This window comes from Periplaneta americana, chromosome 16 (genome assembly GCF_040183065.1).
Source record: "Periplaneta americana isolate PAMFEO1 chromosome 16, P.americana_PAMFEO1_priV1, whole genome shotgun sequence".
NCBI classification, from domain to species: Eukaryota; Metazoa; Arthropoda; class Insecta; order Blattodea; family Blattidae; genus Periplaneta; species Periplaneta americana.
Genome location: NC_091132.1, coordinates 67,732,315 through 67,753,454, shown reverse-complemented (window position 1 = coordinate 67,753,454; position 21,140 = coordinate 67,732,315). Strand labels below are relative to the sequence as shown.

Sequence of the window (21,140 nt, the reverse complement as noted above, 5' to 3'; positions counted from 1 at the left end):
GAAAAGAGAGCCTACACGCAATTAGGAGTGTCAATGGAGTTAGATTAGTCAACTTTGCCACATCGAAAAATTTAATTGTCAAAAGTACAACATTCCCCCATAAGGATATACATAAGTATACTTGGACTTCTCCAGATGGATTGACACACAACCAAATAGACCACATCTTGATAGATAAACGGAGACATACTAGTATAGTAGATATTCGAACTTTCAGGGGTGCAGACTGTAATTCTGACCATTATTTGGTGATTGGAGAATTAAGAGAAAGATTATCAGTAGCCAAGCGAGTAGAGCAACAAGCTAATATTAGTAGTTTCAATATTTTGAAATTAAAGGACGAGGAAGCTAAGCAAAATTATCAGGTCGAAATTTCGAATAGGTTTGCCACTTTAGAAAGTTCCGACGAAGTTGAGAAAGAATTAGATGTTAATAGCGTGTGGGAAAATATCAGAGATAGTATCAAAATTGCAGCTGAGCAGAGCATAGGTTATTATGAAACTAAGAAAAAGAAACCGTGGTTTGATGAAGATTGTTGCATGGTAGTAGAAAGAAGGAAACAGGCAAAATTGAAATTGTTACAGGATCCAGTTGAGGACAAGAGAGATAATTATTTCAATGAAAGACGGGAAGCAAGTCGTACACTTAGGAATAAAAAGAGAGGTTACTTGAAGGAAAAACTGAATGAGGTAGAAACAAATATTAAGAATAAAAACATTCAAGATTTATATAAGGGTATAAAGGAATTTAAGAACGGATATCAGCCAAGGGTAAACGTGATCAAGGATGAGAATGGTGACTTGCTTGCAGACTCTCCATCAATCCTAAACAGATGGAAAAACTATTTTGCGCAACTACTAAATGTACATAGGCCAAATAGAAATGATCGGGACGAAATTGAAATACAAACTGCTGAGCCATTTATACCCGAACCCACGCTTTCAGAAATCGAAATTGCGATAGAAAATCTGAAAAAGTACAAGTCTCCAGGTATCGATCAAATTCCAGCAGAATTAATACAAGTGGGTGGAAGTGCATTATATAGCGAAATTTATAAACTTGTACTTGCTATTTGGGAAAAGGAAATTGTACCAGAACAATGGAAGGAGTCCATAATTGTACCTATTTTTAAAAAGGGGGACAAAACCAACTGTGGTAACTTTCGAGGAATATCACTTTTGTTGACGTCGTACAAAATTTTGTCCAATATTCTTTTGAGAAGATTAACTCCGTACGTAGATGAAATTATTGGGGATCATCAGTGCGGTTTTCGGCGTAATAGATCGATAATTGATCAGATTTTTTGTATTCGACAGATAATGGAGAAAAAATGTTAGTATGAGGGTACAATACATCAGTTATTCATAGATTTCAAAAAGGCATATGACTAGGTTAAGAGGGAAGTATTATATGATATTCTTATTGAATTTGCTATTCCCAAGAAACTAGTTCGATTAATTAAAAATGTGTCTGAGTGAAACATACAGCAGAGTCCGTATAGGTCAGTTTGTATCTGATGCTTTTCCAATTCACTGCGGGCTGAAGCAGGGAGATGCACTATCACCTTTACTTTTTAATTTCGCTCTAGAATATGCCATTAGGAAAGTTCAGGATAACAGGCAGGGTTTGGAATTGAACGGGTTACATCAGCTTCTTGTCTATGCAGATGATGTGAATATGTGAGGAGAAAATACACAAACGATTAGGGAAAACATGTAAATTTTACTTGAAGCAACTAAAGCGATCGGTTTGGAAGTAAATCCCGAAAAGACGAAGTATATGATTATGTCTCATGACCAGAATATTGTACGAAATGGAAATATAAAAATTGGAGATTTATCCTTCGAAGAGGTGGAAAAATTCAAATATCTTGGAGCAACAGTAACAAATATAAATGACACTCGGGAGGAAATTAAACGCAGAATAAATATGGGAAATACGTGTTATTATTCGGTTGAGAAGCTCTTATCATCCAGTCTGCTGTCCAAAAAACTGAAAGTTAGAATTTATAAAACAGTTATATTAACGGTTCTTCTGTATGGTTGTGAAACTTGGACTCTCAGTCTGAGAGAGGAACATAGGTTAAGGGTGTTTGAGAATAAGGTGCTTAGGAAAATATTTGGGGCTAAGCGGGATGAATCTACAGGAGAATGGAGAAAGTTACACAACACAGAACTGCACGCATTGTATTCTTCACCTAACACAATTAGGAACTTAAAATCCAGACTTTGAGATGGGCAGGGCATGTAGCAAGTATGGGCGAATCCAGAAATGCATATAGAGTGTTAGTTGGGAGACCGGAGGGAAAAAGACCTTTAGGGAGGCCGAGACATAGATGGGAGGATAATATTAAAATGGATTTGAGGGAGGTGGGGTGTGATGATAGAGACTGGATTAATCTTGCACAGGATAGGGACCGATGGCGGGCTTATGTGAGGGCGGCAATGAACCTTCGGGTTCCTTAAAAGCCATTTGTAAGTAAGTAAGTATGCTTACTAAGAACCTCAGGAGTATTCGTGCTCGCGAACATATTTAAACTCGCTTGACTAAAGCACCAAATGTCATTAAAAGAGCACCATGGTGCTCGCGAGCACCAGGTTGAAAACGCCTGTTCTAGACATATGTTATCCTAGATCATATATGTAACAGATAGCTCATAGCTATGTTAAAATCGGCAGCACTTTGAAGAGAACAACCGCCAAGGATAGCCACCCGTCCGCCGTGAACGAACACGAGATGGCAGCACAGTCGTTAATGCAATTCAAATGGGAATTATGACGTGACTTCTTATGTAACAACTAGATGGCAGCGTAGTAAACCTGACAAAAGTTGTTATCCTCAAAGTCTATAAGGCCGACGTATCTGGGTATATATGATCTAGGATGTTATTCGGACATCTCTACATTTCATGCACATAGGATCCGCCTATTAAGTTTTTATAGGACCTAAAATGCCTAAATGAATCAATAAACTCCTATAAATGACTGAAAACTATGTTTGTGCGGGAAAAGCACCTCATCTCACCAAATACAGTCCCACTACTGCCAATTCCATCAATGCAAAATAACTTAGGAGATGATACAGCGTCGTTAAATAATCGACTAAAATATTATAACTAGCTTCATGGTTTCATCATCTTTGTAGTTACTACTGACCAGACGAATCGGTTTCGTATGAAGCAATTAAAATATGTAGGAAATTTGGCAGTGTTTTGGGTGTGTTACAAAATAAACTCATTATTTTAAAATCAAGTGTTGAAAAAGGGCGTACGTACGTACGTGTCCTTGCATGACACTGTGTGCGTGTTTAATTTCCATATGTATACACACCCTGTCGCCACTTTACGTATTATGATTGTGCACGTCGCTAATAGTTGTGAAAAATTCCTACGTACCTAAAATGCCAGCAACAAGTAAAGTGACGAAATAGGCATTATCTCGCAGATAATAGACTACTATTCAACTAGACAGAATATTCAGAAAATCTATACTTTTGTAGAAACCATTTATGTATCACGCTGAAAGGTGGTCACATTTAGATCATTTCCGCGTATATGGCCACATGGTGGTTCCTTTTCACTCATTGAGGCTCGTTACTGTATACACCGCTGGTGAAATTATTATTGTGTTTTGAATTTTGCTTTTAGAATTTTTTTTTTTGTTATGGACAATAATGATATATGATGGTTACCCTCACTACTTAACAGACACTAATAGATATCTCTAAAAATAAAATAACAATAAATGCAGGTACTGGTATATCAAGAACTGAAGAATCAATAGCAAATCAGGAACTCAAATATACAGAGTAAAAGTGAAATAGCACTGCAAATTTTTAGAACGAATAGCTCATGTCGTATATAACAAAAAACTGTAATACAGTATTGATAGAAAGTTCATAGTTTTCCCAAAAAAAAAAAATGTTTTTCCCCAATTGTTTAACACTCTCTCATTCGGTAACTATTGCGAATTGGTTCGTGATTTGTTCATATCGATAGAAGATCTATTAAAGAATCATTTATCCCTTGTCGTATTTCAATTACGTTGACGGTTTTCGTGTAAATTTAATTTAAAACCCACCGATTTCAAATCACTGAACGAACTGAACGGTGAAGTTCACATGAAAGTCGAGGAATATTTTTAACAGGAAAATATCGATCATACGTGAATGGGTATTGAGAGTTGTTAATTCATTATAAAAAGTGAATCTGATACAACGTTAATACAAATTAATTTTATTTCCTAGAATATATCCATCTGTCTATAAAATAAAATAAATAAATACCGGTAACTAGAATAAATAAAATAAAAAAATTAACAAATTAATAAATTAAATAAAATATATAAATTAAATATATAAATAGATAAAATCAATTAAAAAAATTAAATATATAAGTTTAATTAACAAATAAAATAAATTTTACCTTAAACTCTACAGCAATATCCTTAAGATTTGCGCCATTTTCTAGGCGTTCAATAATATTTACGTTGTCAACAGCAACAGACCACGTTGTACTGTTTTCTGCTAGACTCAAACGCATTCTACTAAATCGGAGGAGCAATGTACCATTATAAATATATCGTTATAAATTAGAGCTGGGGACGAAGCGAGTAGAACTGTTGAGTTACTCGGCTCTATCGGTTTATGTGCTTCGCGGCGGAGCACCGAAGTTACTCGGTTAACCGTAGCTGTTACCGGTCAGTTCAAACTTCAAACAGGGTTCACGCGTTTTACTTAATTCTAGCAGACAACAACGTAGGTACTGTTGTATTTAAATATTTTCTGCTACAGGACAAATTATTTCCTTATTCCCAAGACGGCCTGAAAGGCCTCTAGTATTGAAGAGGAGTTCATCCTATTATATGACCTGTCAAGTGGGCCTAATAAACACTGACAGTCTGAACATATTCCTGTAAATAATAATAATAATAATAATAATAATAATAATAATAATCATTATTATTATTATTATTATTATTATTATTAAAGCCCAGGATAACAGAGGAAGTATGGAATTGAACGGGTTACATCGCCAGCTCCTCGTTTTTCTGTGTTTTTTTTTACTTAGTTGCAGCGTTTAACCTTTACCTCACATGTTAATTTATTAGCTGTTAGGATTATAAATTATTTTATCAATTTTATTTCGTCTGTCATATATAACAACACTGAAAGTTAAAAAGGCCTTTCATACAAAATAACTCTGCAAATAGTTGTAATCACCCAAATGAAATTTACAACCGCCATTTTTCAATGAAGAGAAGCACTTTTTTCTCGTCAATTGGCAAAGCGAAAGCGATTTACTACAATGCTTTTAAAACACGCTTAGGTCCACTTTCAAAGTACGTTCTAAAATCGACTCAATCTATCTAAATTTTAAATCTGCCGCCACAAATTTGTACTCGGTACTGTACTCGGTTCAACCGAGTAATGACGTCACAGTAACTGCTCCGAACCGAACCGCTCCGTCCCCAGCCCTATTATAAACCTACTTGTCAAAGATGAACAGTCTGAGGAAAAAATTGTTCGGAAAACAAGATTCGTTCATGTAAGTAATTTAAACGCCAAAGAGCAATGCAACATTCAAGAGATAAGAGAATGGATATCCAGAAGACGAGAATGAGATGAATAGGCTATGTTAGCATGTCATGTGGCAGGATAGTGCGTGCTGTACGAGTTGGAAGACCTGCAGGAAGATCAGCAAGAAAAAATGGAGCGACTCTTAATTTTAAAACTCAAGACGTAAACCTATAATAGAAGAAGAAGAAGAAGAAGAAGAAGAAACCTAATAGAAAAGAAAATGTTTGGTGACTTAGAAAACGCTGGAGAGAGAACTGTAAAATTAAACAAAAATTTGTAAAACCGGGTCAGGGCAGGAGACCTAATCCGTGTGTTATGACGAAGATGAAGTCTGAAAAAGAGACAGAAAGAAAAGGGAAAATAGAGAATAAGTAAGAAGCATCAAGAGGTAGACAAAATAAGGAATAAGTAGAAAGGAAGAAGGTCATAAATAGGCAGAGAGAAAAAGACGAGAGATAGAAATAAAGTGCTAAAGACGAAAATAAATAACAAGAGAGAAAAGAAAAACAAGGAACATAAAAGAGATTGATAAAGAAGATAAAAAGAAGGAAGAGAAAGAACAGATAAATAAAGTTTCTAACAGGTGATCACAATATAATGGTCAGCTCTCAGCAACAGTGCAGAAGAACGCAACAAATTATAAATTAAATTTCCAACATGAAATTGTTCCCTTGAGGTTGGACGAGTTTCAGAATCATTCTGTATTTCATTCACTCCGAATTACGTAATCCCTACTGATACGGATGTAGAATCCAATTCAGCCAACCGACGCGGAAGAGTATATGTTTCGCAGGTAGCGGTACTTACAGATAATACCATGAAATATATGGGAGGCATGCGCTAGGAATTCGCCGAGCGAGGTACTTTGTTTTCTGTCTTGCGGCTACCGGTTCTCTCTACAGCTCCTTGGGGACTCCTCACGTATAAAACCGCTACCTCTCACTCCCTAGTCGATATTTGAGGTTAGCCACATCATTAGTAGTCTTGGGAAGCGATTAAAGTCTCTTCAAATCCAAGTATTTGTAACGTAAACACAAGCGACCTTCTTACATCCAGTGCGAATATCCCACCGAAGTGAATCTTTTCAGATAAGATACGACAGGAACTTATCAGTTAAGAATTACAATGAATTCTGTTTACAAGATGTAAAGTAAGATTATCTTTCTTACGCTTTTTGACGTCTGAAAAAGACAATAATAATAATAATAATAATAATAATAATAATAATAATAATAATAATTTGTTTATACTGGCAGAGTTAAAGCCATAGGGCCTTCTCATACACTCTACCAGGTCACAAAGTATACAAGCAGTGAAAATTTAACAAAATTTAAAGAACAGAATACTAACATATTACAATATCTTATGCTGCATAACAAAATTGACACTAAACAACACGAAAATAATACATAATAGAGAAAAGAAAGTAAAATACAGATCTAAAGATTGGAATATAATAAAAGCAACTCAGTGAGTACAAATTAGAGATGGACAACGATCGAGAAAACGAGACTAAGAGCACCCGCAAAGCCGAAAACCCGCACGACAATGTTGTATTACGTCGCGCGTCCTTGACGTAAAGCCTGGTTGTGAGTCTTCAGAGACTCGATATTGATCATCTCCCGAAGTCCCGAAGTCAGAAGTTGCTTATACCTGACTGAACTTTTATCTACTTTGGCAACTATTACATATGTATAAACAATCAAGTAGCCTATTTGAAACATCATCTCTACCTTTCAGTGTATAATAATCCGTTCCCCAGTCTTTATTTAATTACTAGGCCCTTCTTAAAAGGCTAGGAATTTTCTTTTCATATGTTTAAGATCAAGTGTGCAATCTCAAGTAAAAAGATATTAATGTCATGTTTTATGTTTCTTAGAAATGCAAATTTATTTGAGAATTTTTTAATTTATATAACCATAGGTAATATCATATAATAGAACCAGAACATTTTGATAACTAAGATACTGTTCTGTTTTGTCTTTTTGTCTCATTTAAACATTTATGTTATTTATTTCATTGCTGTATGTTATTCAAAGTTACGAAATCTTTCCACGCCGACCAAATGCTATTTCGAGAATGATGAGCGAGACTGGAAGCGCAGCGAGAATGACGAGCCGAGACTCGAAAGACAAATGCAAAGAACACAGCGAGCGAGAGCGGCAGTTAGTTTTGTTCTTCTCCAGTACAAATAGTTGATATGGAAAACGTAAGGAAGAATACAATAAAATGGAATACAATATAATAATAATAAAAAAGAAGAAAAAATATGAAAATTAAATTAAATCCACAATAAAAAGGGGTATAATAATAAATTCATCTCGTGTTCAAGAGAAGGGGGAAACGAAGGAAAAGAAATATATAATCTTTTTACAAAACTATCGCAGAGAAAAGGGCTTATAATTGAAAGGAATCTGAGTTGCACTTTTTGGTTTATTTTTGAAACTAGATAATGTCCGACAGTCTCTGACATTTGTGGTAGAGAGTTCCAGAGATGATCTGCAGAGACGGTGAAAGATGAAGAGTAGAAGGATGTTCTGTGTTTAGGAATGGAGAGTGTGATTGGTGTTGTGAGCGAGTATCTATTTCGTGATATGAGGACAAATGTTGAAAACGTGAAGTAAGTAGCTAGGGTTAGAGTTCTGAAGAATATTGAAGAGTAACGTGAGAGTGAATAGTTCTTCGCTTTTTGAGACGGACCCAGTGAACACTGAAGGAAAACACGAGCCGCCTTGATGGCTCAATTGGCAGAACGTAGCTAACAACGACCGTGGATCCTAATTCAAAGCTCGGCGATGGCGGAGTTGTATCTGTTATGGACAATATCAATGTTGTAAGAGTTTTCTCCGGTACTCCTACGTTTTTTTATATGGAAACATCTTATGCGATAGTCATAGGATAAATCCTTAAGATATTCAAAGAAAAATGCAACGGAAATCCGTTACGGAAGACAGAAGTTAAGTACCGTGGAGACTAGACATGCTGGGTTAAATAAAATGCAGCAACTGCTTCCTCGCTTCAAAATTCTTACATGTTTCTTCAAATGGAGTGTGAAAATCTCAGTGAGACAAGTGGCCAAAAATCTTGGAGCTCACCAGACGCTTCCTCTCAGTCCAAAATTCCCTTACAAGGACACGCAATCACACACGTTTTAAATGTTTCCCCTCACATTTCCCATTATTTCATTACCTTGGTCAAAGTTTTTTTTTTTTGGTACTAGCGATAAATGAGCAAAATGGTTATTACTTAGTTGTGGTTAGATGTATGTAGGATACATGTACACGCTAAGGTGGCATCACGAGAAAATCACGAAAATTTTACAAATTTCGTTTTTGTGTGTTTATTATGCTTAAAAATACATAGAATTTTGCAGTATTTTTTAAAACATGTTTTTACTATTAGTTTTAACTTTTTTAAATGTTTAAGTTCCAGTCCTTTAAATTCTTTAGCGAGACACGCCCCTGTTAGCATACATTGTGCTCTAATATAAGTTGAAATTTAGTATTAAAATTTCACAGGTTGCAATGTTACACATGGGTGTGGCTACACAGAAAAATTCTGAACACCACTACCTAAACATTGGTAATGTTTTCCTTTCTTCTATTGGGAAACTGCTGTACATATTATTTGAATATGCCTCTTAGCAGTGCTCGGTGTCAAAAAAAAAAATGTTATGGTGTAATTCTTCGACGTAGTGGTAAAATAAATTAGAATTAGAAAGTGCAAATAATACAGAAGTTGATAAATGTGCAGTTGCAAAGAAGTTGCAGTTATGGAAACCAGTGCTAGTAACTCTAAGATTGATGATGGTTTAGAACAAAAAGGATGATTTTTAAATGCTATTATTGAAAGTATTCTCACCTATGGAGGAGAAGGATGGGTATTGACTCAGAGACAAAAACAAATATTAAATGAGTGGAAAAGGCTGGATTGCGTAGGAGTTGCCGAATCTCTAGATTACAAAGGGTTCCAAATGAAACAATAATGGAACAAGAAGAAACACTAGTGGAACGATTAGAAAAGAGAACGTTGCAATGTTATGGCCATGTTCAGAGAATGCCAGAGGATAGATGGCCCAAACAGATCCTGTCATGGTCTCCATTTGGGAGGAAGAAAAGGCAAAGACCTCGCAGCACTTGGAGAGGTGGAGTAGCCAGGGTAATGCAGGAGCGGAATTTGAAAGAAGGGGACTGGCAGGACAGAAGACTTTGGAGGTTGGCAGTAGGAGGAAACCCCTGAAAAGGGGAGACGCCTTTAAAAGTAAAAGTAAGTTAGATATAAGTACTGAAAACAATGTTGATAGCAGAGCTTAGAAAGCTGTGACAGAAATGAGGTCATATGGAGACAAAGAAATAGGAAAGCGAAGAACATTATGGTACTGGAGAACATTAGGACTGCTAAAAGCGAATAAACATATGTGAAAACAGTGTTCTAGTATTTTGCCATTTTCCGTAATATACATTTTTTATCACCCAAATCTAATCAATCATTATTTAAATTTAAGTGATTTCCCATGCATGTTAGTTTTGGTATCTTATTGCCTATCTATTCTAGTTTCGAATATGTGGAAAGATTATTTCCTGTCACGAAAAATAAGTGGGGGGATGAAAAGAAGTTCCACAGATCTCATGAAAGCTCTACCGAGCTAGCAAGTAGAATATAATTGGTTTGTTTCATCCTCTATTAAATCCAGAAAAAAATATAAGAAATCCATTAAAATATCCATTTCGTCAAGAATTGACTTAGTGCCGATTAACAATGACCGAATCATAATCTTATTTACATTTATAAGAAAATGAACTCACGATTGGACAAAAATTACAAGGTACCACAACAAGGCTTACTAGAACTAAAATATCTGATAAAAGTATAAAAAAGTTATTAATAATATTTTTAGGAATTACTTTAAATTAAATTTTCCAAAATTTGAAAATTTTCATACATATTATTTCATAACTCCACAACCATTAGAGATAGAATTCTGAAATTTTGTACACTGATTTAACATGCATTTATGCAAACGTTAGACTCCAATAATGCCCATTTCTTTGAAAATAGAAAAATTAGGTCGCAAAACATTATGTAAATTTTAATATATTTGAAATAAGACAAATAAAAAATATTGTATTAAAATAAACAACTCTACATGTCTGAGAGTAGTCTACTTTTCAGAAATAAGTTTTTATTATATGTACGAAAAATATTAAAGATGTCAGAGATACCATAACAATGTTATGGTTATCAAATGATGTAACTGCTGATTTTGTTTTTTTTTTTCATACTCTGATAAAACTGGTTAGAAAAATATTATTAGTAACTTTTTTATACTTTTATCAGATATTTAAGTTCTAATAAGTCTTGTTGTGGTACCTTGCAATTTTTGTCCAATTGTGAATTCATTTTCTTATAAAATTTTAGAAATTTAGAGTCTGCATTTTCTGATAATATTTGTGGTCGTTCACGTACATATACCCTTAAACAAAACTATGTTACAGATACTACGTAAATATGTGGTAAGAAAGTCTGTGTGTTGCGTGTTGCCGTTAGTCTAGTCGCTATGCATGACAGGAGAGGGTTAGTGGCTGATACACTCTCTGCTTGCAGTCCATGGTGCAACAGTGTTGTGGGTCCTGCGGAATTAAGACTAAGGGACTCGGCCGCAACGTAATCCTGTGGAGTCTCATAGCGGTCTCATCCCCCCTGTTGCGTTGTATATATGACCCAGATTCACTGCCAGAAGTTTTACCTCACAAACCATTGTGCTAGCCTAAACATTCCGAGCAAAGACCTAACTTGTTACCTTTCCGTAAATGAAGTGAAATAGTTTTATACCATGGGTGTCCAAACGCCTATAGAATCAGCAAATATTGCACGTCAAGCATGCTCTGCTAAGGTCAATAACTTTCCATATACAATAGGAAAAACGACCTTAAAGAATATGCGTTGTGGGTTGCACACGCCAGGGGTTACCTCGTACGAGTTACAATTGGACATCTATGTTTTAGACAATTTGGAGAAGTTTCACTTCTTTCCTTGTACGAAAAAAACTTCTTCTTCTTCTTCTTCTTCTTCTTTTGTAATGGCACATGGCCTGTTTGTCTTCACCAGGAGACGATTCAGTAGAAAATGACATCAGTCCTTCCTTCCACCGTTTTTTCGGTAGGACCACATCTCTTTTGCCACTGGGAATCATATTTCGTGCTATTCTAATAAGTCTTGAGTTATCAGTTCTGTCTATGTGCGCATTCCATTCTTTCTTTCTCATATTTATGAACTTTTTAACGTCCATTATATTGCACTGTTGTCTCACTTCTTCATTTCTTCTAGTTTTACCAACTATGGCTCGCAGAGTATTCATTTCTGCTGTACATATGAGTTCTTCAGTCTTTTTTTGTCTCTGCACGGGTTTCTGTACTATACGCCATCACTAGTCTTATGGTGGTTTTAAATATTTTCATTTTACTTTCAATATTGAGATATTTATTCTTCCATATTACATCCCTTAGGCAACCCGACAGTCTGGAGGCTTTGGAGAATTGATCTCTTACTTCATTTATTACATCCCGATGACTTGTTATTTGGAACTCATGACCTCTTGTATAATTTTACCATTAATTTTCAATTTGCATCTTATTGGACATTTAGATATGCACATGCATTTCGTTTTCGTACTTGATACTGCCATATTGTATTTATCTGCAGTTATTACAAATCGGTGGAGTAACCTTTGAAGATCATCTTCAGTGTTGGCCATCAAAACAGCATCATCTGCATAGCATAGTATGTTCAAATGTTTATTTCCCAATGAATACCCGGATAAATGTTTTACATTTGCTACTAATTTATCCATCACCAAGTTGAATAAAAAGGGGCTAAGCGAGTCTCTTTGTCTAAGCCTAGGAGTCTTGACTCCAAAATAAAAAAAAAATCAAGAGGGTAGATAATGCTCTATAGCCATAGTGACGGCAGATTATCTAGGGAAGTGATATCAAAGCAAGCACATTTTTCTGACCTTGACATTGTGCGCGGGCATCAAGCGGTGGGTACTGAAGGAGGAATAAGCAGCCTGTTGGATTAAGAAAACATTGGTGCACAAACTTCAAACGGAACGTGAAATTTTATGTCGTTATTTTTATATGGCTTATTTCTGTTTGATATTCTCTATATTGTCTTTAAAACAAAAGTACTGACACCAATTTCTTAATATTGCAGTTGTGTTTTAAACGTCAATAACATGATAAAGAGTTATGAAGGTATATTCACATATATTCCATAGTAATACAACTATACGGTACTACGAGTAAGTGAACGAATGACATCATTCATAAAGAAAGTGATATCACAAAGTAAGAGATTGAGTATGACATGGTAAGTTGAAATTGATATTGATGGTATCTTTAGCCTTATAAAAGTAATCAATGAACTAATGAAAACAATATTACAATACAAAGCAAAGTTACCTAGGTACTGTATATGTTTTAAGCGTAACTAATATTCCATAACAAAACTCTTATCGCATTATGCTTTTAAGGTAATATTGGTGAGCAACTTCCTATCATCAGAATATTAAATATTTTCTCGAAATCTGCTGAAGCTATAGAGCTGACATTTTTACAACACATGGGCACACATCTTTTGCTTATGATGTAACAGTAGTTGCTTTTTTAATTCATTTCCTTACAAACATTTTCCATGCGAATATTTTCAAAATTTTTAATACACTATCTTCAGTAATACGTATTTATGGTATATTAGATTTACGAGAACATTTTTCACTACCTGTAAGACTACTAAATTAATAGACCTATATCTGAAAATTTCACTTTTTATAAAAAAAAAGTTGAGAAAATATTCCTATTAAATAAAAAAAAGCAAACTTGTGAGAAATGAGCATTAAAATTAAAACTTACATTCTTATAATGCAATTATACTTCTCAGACAAATCTAAAAATATACATGGATACAGTTCTAATAAGTTCTCTTCCCTTTATCCATTGAAAAAAAATGTTATGTTTTATTTAACGACGCTCGCAACTGCAGAGGTTATATCAGCGTCGCCGGATGTGCCGGAATTTTGTCCCGCAAGAGTTCTTTTACATGCCAGTAAATCTACTGACGTGAACCTGTCGCATTTAAGCACACTTAAATGCCATCGACCTGGCCCGGGATCGAACCCGCAACCTTGGGCATAGAAGGCCAGCGCTATACCAACTCGCCAACCAGGTCGACTATCCATTGAATCAATGCTGGTCATCCCTGTATATAGCTCGACCAAGCGGCATATACTACCTCTTTCGTCTGTCCCTTTTTTTTTCCGGTGTAAAGCGCTCAGGATCTCCTGAGCTCTGAAGCGCGCGCTTGCTCCTATGGGCATCAGTTGACATGACTGATCTAGGGGAATGACCACCCCGAAATAACACTCTCTTTAGACAGTTATAGATTAATTATTATAGATTAATTAATTTGTCCTACAGAATAATATATGTAGGTAATATTGACAATTAATATTTGAGGAGAAAAATTCGCTCCGGCGCCAGGGATAGAACCCGGGTCCTTGGTTCTACTTACCAAGCGCTCTGACCACTGAGCTACGCCGAATTGAATCCACAGCACCAGATCGAATCTTCCTCCTTCATTCCTAATATAATGGGAGTTGACATTGGATATATACATCAACATATATGCCTAACTTGGAGTCAGGCCACAAAGGGAAACATTGAAGGAGGAAGATTCGATCCGGTGCTGTGGATTGAATTCGGCGTAGCTCAGTGGTCAGAGCGCTTGGTATGTAGAACCAAGGACCCGGGTTCGATCCCCGGCGCCGGAGCGAATTTTTCTCCAAAATATTAACTCTTCAGACCGGCCTAGCAAGTCACCTGAAGAGTATATTTTATTGCTCACAAAACCATACGAAAAAACTAAATGACAAAATTTTTATTCCTCAACATCGTGTATGATAAAATGTATGGTTACTACAAAATAACTAGAGTTGCCAACTATTTTTTAAGAAAACACGGAAGACTAAGTGGTCTACAATATTTCAAATAGAAAATTGACAAATTATTCAATTCACTTAGCAGTACAGTACTGAAAACATCTTCATTCTACATTTTGGCAGCTAGGCTTAAATCAAGAGTATTTTGAGGCATTTTCCTCGCGTAATTCTTTCAAACAAATATTAAAAATTCCTTAGTTGATTGTGATTTGCAGTTATGATTTGATTAGATGTGTCGCGCTCCTGTTTCGAACGTCTGTTCAGTTACTGTTCATAAGAGAAAACACTTTGCATTAGCTTCGCTGCCTGCTATGCTTACAACACACCTCACTATTTTTTTTATTTTGTAACTCTAACATTGTTCGAAAAACTACAGAGCACAAAGTTCATGTTTCTTGTACATTAGTATAGGCCTGTACTCTAATAGAATTGGATGGCATATTATTAGACATCCTGTCTACGAGAGGAAATCGATGCGAAGGGTGTCGGACAAGTGGTATAGCACTTTCAATTTACGTCAGGCGAGCTCCCGAGATGTATTGTAGTGGCGGCACAAAGGTAACATGAAGGGCAGGAACATTATGGAGTGTCCTGAATGAAGCCTCAGTGCCCTCTTTTGAGTTCGACAGACCATTCTGATTTTGAACACATACTTCTAAAGGCTTCTACCAAAGTACCCCATTGTTGAGAGAGAGGTTAGGCCGCCTGATCAGTAAGAAATGTTGGTTATGTGTCTGGATTTCTATACATATTATCCTGTAATTCTTGCAACGAATAACTGCAAAAATACACTCCTTAGATTTATAAATACAGCATATTTTTACGTCTTAAATATGTTTGGAAGCTGTTTCAATTGTTTTGAGTTTTATTTTTTTCTTTCTGCTGAATGGTTTGTTCACTATAATGTGATTGTACGTCGACGACAACAGTTCATAAATATTAAATTAAATCCACGTACGAGTAGATAACAGTAATAATACAAATTATAATTCACATTATGACATTTTATAATTAAATTTATTATTGCAAATTACATATACATATTTAAAATACACAGTTTGCACCAGAAAGAGAAAATGCTCGTGCTTGAGGTAGTTACATTATAAAACTAGAAGCTAACTGATACAGACCTAATTAAAATTATTATACGTAAAAACTGAAAAAAATTACTAGTCTAAACAGGAAAAAAATACCTAATCTACCTATACGAAAAATTACCTCTAATGAGAAAAGTTGCTAAAAAATATTTATTTGAAAGAATTTCTGTATTACTATACTTGTGTAAATCTTTGTCACGCTCTTGTTACTTACTTACTTACCTACTTACTTACTTACTTACTTACTTACTTACTGGCTTTTAAGGAATCCGGAGGTTAATTGCCGCCATCACATAAGCCCGGCATTGGTCCCTATCCTGAGCAAGATTAATCCAGTCTATATCATCATATCGCACCTCCCTCAAAATCAATTTTAATATTATCTTCCCATCTACGTCTCGGCCTCCCCAAAGGTCTTTTTACCTCCGGCCTCCAAACTAACACTCTATACGCACCCTCTTGTTAGTTTTCGAAAAGGTTTATATGTGTAATGTTAATTTTCTTACATGGAATCACACAAATTTTTACTTTGTCTTTGTGGCAGTACTCTAATGCAGTGTATTTCAATTCTTCTCAACATATGGTACATACAGTTATAATTTAAAATACCGCGGCACACTCATATAACCTAAATCAGTGATACCTAGCTGGGGAAAATGTTTTTCATAAAAACAAATAAAATGCGATATTTTTAAAAATTGGTTTTATAGTGACACTTGTGTCGGAAAAGGTCGTAGTTAGTGATTTCTTTGGGGTTCTTCCGTTTCCTCATATTAGACACCTACATTAGTGTATCAACATTTTTCCATTTCGCCATCATTCCATTGCATTTCCCGAACACCGACTGGCGGCTCATGGAGGGAGATGATCCAGGCACAAGTGGAGTTGCCTGCTCGACACCTGTGTACGCAGCGAACCTTAGTGTAGTCAGCCGGTGTGGGTTGCGGAATGCGCATACCTTGAGCGTCAGCGAAATATATATGTTAATAATTTCACAGTGATGGGTCGTAGTGCCCCCTCTCTTAAATTGAAATTCAATTCAAGTTTGGTACGATATTCCAAATTTACTGATATGGTAACCCTGGCTGCGCGTCTGTCATTCTCATCTCTTCCGATCGCACGCCTACAATGTGTTTACTGAATGCTGACTTGTGCGAATTTCGCTGAAAGTTGACTCTTGTAGGTTCACTTTTTTTAAATAGGCCTACCGTACTCTTTACATTTATTTTTTCAGTTTTACATTCATAATATTTACTATCTTCATTTTCTCGTGGCACATCAGCGGACTGCTCGCGACACACCGGTTGAAAATGGCTGCTCTAATGAGGAAGTTTCTACTAAAAAATGTTATTTAAGGGAATATGAAATTTAATTCTCTTACTTATAATATTATTAATGTTACTTAATTCTGGATTTCTTTTAATAAAATAATTATACAGAATGTCCCAAAAGTCTCTATAGGAAAAGTCAGTTCCAAATAGAAATGTCAAATAATGTACTGTATGTAGCCAACCAACTCTCCAGATCTTACACATCTTGATTTTTACCTCTGGGGTTAGTTTAAGTCGCAGGTCTATCTGGTGAAAATCCGAGACTTACACCATTTGCAGGTCTGTATCATCGACGTGTGTCATCATGCGATGTTGGACATGTTCTAGAATATTCGGAAGTGGTTGGATCACATTTACCTATATCTGAATCTCGAAGTCTGCCACATTATGTGACATTTATATTTTCAACTAACATCTCCTATGTATGAAGATTTTTGGGATACACTATAAAAGCTTCGTACATAATATGAAGAATGAAATTTTCCAGACTTTGCATTTTATTTTTGTCCAAGCAAAAGAGGTAATACCTATATTTCGCCTAGTATTTTGAAATGTTTACGCTTAGAACGATATTTATGAAGAAAGTTCAGCAGAGTTAAAATGTAAATTTGTTCAATATTATGAATACAAAAATTCAGAAAAAGTCAAATGTGTTGAATAATCAACAGGTTTTCACAAACGAAATATATTATTATTAGCTTTGGAGCACAGGCAACGAATAAAATGTGATTTAGTAATTTGTTCCAAACCAATAGGAAAACAGTACAATTAATAACTATATATTGGGAATTTTATACACACACAGATTGAATCGTAAATAATGTCATTAATTTCAGGGCATTATTCTTGAGATATTTCAATCAAAAAAAAATTAACACCAATAAATACTCGTTTTTGCTTCCTTTTCGAAATAGAAATAATTAATTGTTTTATATGAAACATTTCATAGTGTGTTCAGGGAAAGCCATTGATTTAATTCCCAATATGCTCAGTCAATTTAAGAGAACATTGTATTATGATAATAAATAATTGAAAGAACTCTAGTTTTGTCCTTCAAATGTGCAGAAATTTTATCCGAACAAATATAACTTTTCGTTCTGAAAAATAATTTTAAAATGTTACATTTGTTTGGATCAAATTTCTGAACATTTAAAGGACAAAACTAAATTATTTCAGTAACTTATTATCATAATACACTGTTCTCTTAAATGTACTGAGCATATTGGGAATTATATCAATGGCTTTCCCTGAACACACTATGAAATGTTTCATATAAAACAATTTTAATTTTGAAAAGGAAGCAAAAACGAGTAAAATTGTGTTAATTTTTTTGTTTGAAATATCTTAAAAAAAAAAAATAACTCTCTGAAATTAATGTCATTACTTACGGCTCACTCTGCATATTAAAGACGTCGTATAATGAATTACATTGAAAGGTCACATGAACAGAAATGTAACCAGTGTTCACCCCTGAATCCGGCGAGTTGTGACAATACAGACACAAAGAAAAACATAAAGATTGCAAACACAAACACTTGACGCCTATTGTGTAGACAGAGTACATAAAATCCCAGCAATTCTCCGTCGACACACGTGTTACCTGGTGCCACGCCACCCCTGGCCGCTCGAAAAGGATCCGTCTAGTTGTAGGGTATAGCGAAGGGTGAAGAGGCGAGCAAACAATCGCACAGACATGTCGTTAAGTCGGGAGGAGGGATTTCCAACCCTGTCACTCCCCTCCCCGGATCCACACCGCAAACTGAAGACTAGAGTCAATATTGACGCTGTACGAGGCGAACTTTTAAATGAGATGGGAAAATAGCGCGAGACCTGCCTGGAAAAAGTACAAAGAAAGTGATTACTACAGCGAGCTCGGGTCTGGCCGCGTTTAATTACAGATCGAATGTGCTGGTGTTTGCATCCTGGAGGCATTCCCCAGAATTAACAAGTCAAGGATTTGTTTACAAACTCTTCCTGCTGGCCGACTTTGTCTAAGGACCAGCTGCAACAGTTTTGATGAATTGCAAAGCAGATCGGATCCAGGACGTCCAAAATGTGGTTCACACTTTCGGCTTTTATTTTTCAATGTACGATAATGAAGACGTAGTGGAAGAACAAGTGGAGATTTAATAGAAACACCCTACTATATTATACAGGGACATCATTTTATTTTTACTAACATTTTTAATATTAACCTGCCTATACCTTTAGAGAACCGGAAACAACGCTTGCTCCCCCCTCCAAGACTGGAGTTCGATGATACTGGCGTAAAACACAAATCACACTGACTAGGTATAGGATGGAAGAAAAGTAGTTCACCCATTTACGTAAACTAGGAAATATCGCGATTTTGAGTTTGATAATTTTCATCAGGTTTTTCTTTAATCAAAGTACAGTACTGTATTAAGAATAAGTGTTTTTACTCATGAACTGTGTTATCCATGCGAACGTATTCATTGTGCAGTGTATACTGTCTACAGCACATTAGCGTACAATATAGAGAAAGAAGTTAAATTGAAAAATAATCATAATATGAATATTTAAACACAATTTTGAAAATGGTGGCTGTTCATTTCGATACAGGCTTCAGTTCTTTTGTGCATATTATCACACTATAGACTATTGCATCTAATTCCAATTGCCGGTTTCGTCCTTCGTACTAGTAACTCATGTTGAAATAATTCTGTACCTACTCTACGTACTGTGAATTCAATCTTCACTTCTGCCCGACCCGAAAATATAAAATTACTCAGACATGCTATCTACTGTCCGTCCAAGTGGTTATGCCGCAGGATTGTAGAAAGGGAGGAAATCACGTGACAGTTAATTACTTAACGAGGCCCTTTTATTTAAGTTAAATTAAACAGCTGTATAATATTACGTAAACGTCCAATTCCTAAGAGAAATTAATGTTTTCAGAAAAGAGCTAAGACAGCCCAGCTTTTACAGAGGGGCGAGCAGAAGCAGGTGGGGGAAATCGGGATGCGACGTAGGCAAACGGACAGTACCTGTGCGAAAATATGATTCAATATTGAAAGCGCTTTCGTCACTGGAAAACGCGAACATATTTCTGGAACGTACTATACTCAGCAACTCAGTACTGCTTACTATCTGCGGTCTTGGTTCTGTGTGGAGTTGGAACTTCCTTAGTAGAAGGGGTGGGAGTGAAGTACATTCAAAAACTCAGGTACAATAAAAATTGAAGTAAAAATAAAATGATGTCCCTGTACTTGTGTTCATCTCATGATTTGTCGCCCTAGAACCGCACGTAGTCCAAAAAATGTGCAGAGAGTGAGAATGGCGTTCCAACAGAGTCCTCAACAGTCTGTTCTTCAGCACTCACAAGTCTTCAGCATATCAGACAGAAATGTTAGGCGCATCTTGTATTATGATTTACTCTTCCATCCATTTAAGTTACAAATTGTGGCGCAAAAATTAAATCAAGATTATCATACATGGATGCAATATGCTGAAATTCTCACTTTGGCGACATAAATTGGCCTGCACGATCACTTGATCTATCAACAGCTGATTTCTTTCTGTGGGATTACCTCAAGGAAAAAGTATATCAGGAACAACTTCACATGATGTGAGATTTTAAGGAAAAAATTCGAGCCGCGATTCAAGAAATCTCACGGAACATGCTGCAGATAGTGATGGACAGTGTCAAGCGCTATGCGGAGATTTGTGTCAGTTCTGGTGAACTTCGCATGAATTAAGTTATCTTCAAGAAATGAATGTAAAACTAAATGGTATACTTTAAGATGTTGGTGTTCAATATTCCGAATCGTAAGTCGTCTAATCATTTCAGTCCGACCCTGTATTTTACTGCGACATTTAACCATACGTTAACAAGACTACGTTATTCAACGGTAATTTGGAAACCAAGAATAAGGTTCTTAGGAAAATATTTGGGGCTAAGAAGGATGAAGTTACAGGAGAATGGAGAAAGTTACACAACGCAGATCTGCACGCATTGTATTCTTCACCTGATATAATTAGGAACACTAAATCCAGACGTTTGTGGACGGGAAGAGCATGTAGTATGTATGGGCGAATCCAGAAATGTATATAGAGTGTTAGTTGGGAGGCCGGAGGGAATAAGACCTTTGAGGAGGCCGAGACGTAGATGGGAGGATA

At 35.8% G+C, this 21,140-nt stretch overlaps 1 protein-coding gene and 1 non-coding gene across 4 annotated transcripts in view; one reads left to right on the top strand and one right to left on the bottom strand.

Annotated features, from left to right (window-relative positions):
* LOC138716394 (uncharacterized) overlaps positions 1–21,140 on the bottom strand; it is a 1,440,554-nt gene that overhangs the window by 6,815 nt on the left and 1,412,599 nt on the right. The window lies entirely within an intron of this gene.
* On the top strand, positions 14,332–14,404 carry TRNAY-GUA (transfer RNA tyrosine (anticodon GUA)). Its single transcript has one exon. It is a non-coding gene; the product is annotated as a tRNA-Tyr (tRNA).